Consider the following 1920-nt stretch of genomic DNA (forward strand, 5'->3'; position numbering starts at 1 on the left):
TCAAATGCTCTAACAGCTGTGACCTTGCAGTAAATGCAAATTCAATTTCTTTTTATTTTAAAGACAGCTGCACATTTGTTTCTCTGACACGCAAACGCCTATACGTTTCTATTTATAGCCTATGATGGTGTTATTTCAAGCATTATCACATGAGCTGTTTTTCCCGAATGTCAGAACAATTCCAAACGTGACACTGATTTTGTTCAGCAGTTCAGGGATGTTCATTTTAAGTGACATTTTAGATGCATAACTGATAATATTTCACCAGCAAAAATAGCTAAATTGAAACCATTGAGTTCTCTCAGCAACACACTGTAGTGTTTTGTTAAATTAATGAATGAATGTTATATACATACTGCTTACTTTATATAAAGGGATTTTTATTTCCTGCTACAGAGATTTTAAAATCCTTTTTTAGAATTATAAATTAATTTATATATATATATATATATATATATATATATATATATATATATATATATATATATATATATATATATATATATATATATAAAGAGATAGCCAGAGACCTGAGCTTGATCGAGAGAGACATGTAATGCAAAAACGCTTAAACAAAACCAGATCATTAAGTCTTAGCGAATGTAATAGCCTTAGCAAATTCCTCTAATCAGTTGACTCTACCTCTTTGATTCATTTCACATTTTGGCCTTGTGAAAAGTCATGGCTTCAAATTCCAGAATATTGAGATATTTGTGAGGCACAAATATTGAGAAAATCAACACGTTGCCTAGGATCAGTGAGCATGAGGAGATCCACTCCCATAATGCTGGAGCGCCCCTTCAGAGAGCTGCATGGGAGGACAACTTGGACCCGCAACTCTGTGACTCAAGCACGTCTAAAAATTCTTCAAGTACTACATCTGACCACAGTGCTGAACTTAAGTTTATGAGCTTGGATCGAGCTCTGATATGCTTTTCAATGTATTTTTAGTAGGTCAATTATTAAGCTCTACAAAGTATAGGCTTGAATGTAACTCCAGTTATCTCCACAATGACTGGAGATGTATTAGTTAAGCAGACTGGTCATTTAAAAGCTTTATAATAGATGTCTTACATAACAAGTCAAATGTTCATGAATCCATTGATTTATACCGCCATGCTCAAGAGCATAAAAGAACACTGAAATGAACAAACTGTATAAATCACGTGGCAACTTTGCACCAATGAAGGTCATCGCTGATCGCTTGGAACCCAGAATTATGCTAATCGCTTTGCAGAACTAGATCATATTAAAAGTATGTTTGCAAATTAGTTATTATCAATAAATACTAAGATAGGCTATCATCTGACTTGAATATTAATAAGTATAATAATACAAATATACTGTAAAGCATATCCAAGAGATTAGTGCATTTAATTAAATTTAATATGGCAATAACCCAAATTAATATAAAAATAAGAAATTAGGCTGGCTTAATCCATAATTATTAGTTTTTTGATAGTATAAATTCATGTATTTAGATTGATTTAGATTTGGACTTTTAATAATAATAATTTTGAATTTAAAAGTTGTGATTGTCAGGATACAGTTTTACTTTTATTTATTTATTTACTTTTTTTCATTGCAGTCTAGTATGCTTTATAAAATCAATCTGAAATCGTTCTGTGACAGATCTCTTATTGTTTTTTGTTTGTTTTTTTCTGTTTTATGAATTGTACCTTAAAATATACTTGCAAATACAACTTATGCAGATGTTTTTGTTTATTTATTTATTATTTATGCATGACATTTTATGTATATATGGGATGTATGGGATTTGTTAGCACAATATTTAAACACATGCTTGAGGCGTGGCCTCAATGTTTACCCTTTCTCCCCGTCCCGCCCACATATTTGACGTCATTCCTATCCATCCAATCGGCGTTGCTGTTTATACTCCCTAAGCTTTATAAAGTCTGT

This window comes from Puntigrus tetrazona, chromosome 12, assembly GCF_018831695.1.
Source record: "Puntigrus tetrazona isolate hp1 chromosome 12, ASM1883169v1, whole genome shotgun sequence".
NCBI classification, from domain to species: Eukaryota; Metazoa; Chordata; class Actinopteri; order Cypriniformes; family Cyprinidae; genus Puntigrus; species Puntigrus tetrazona.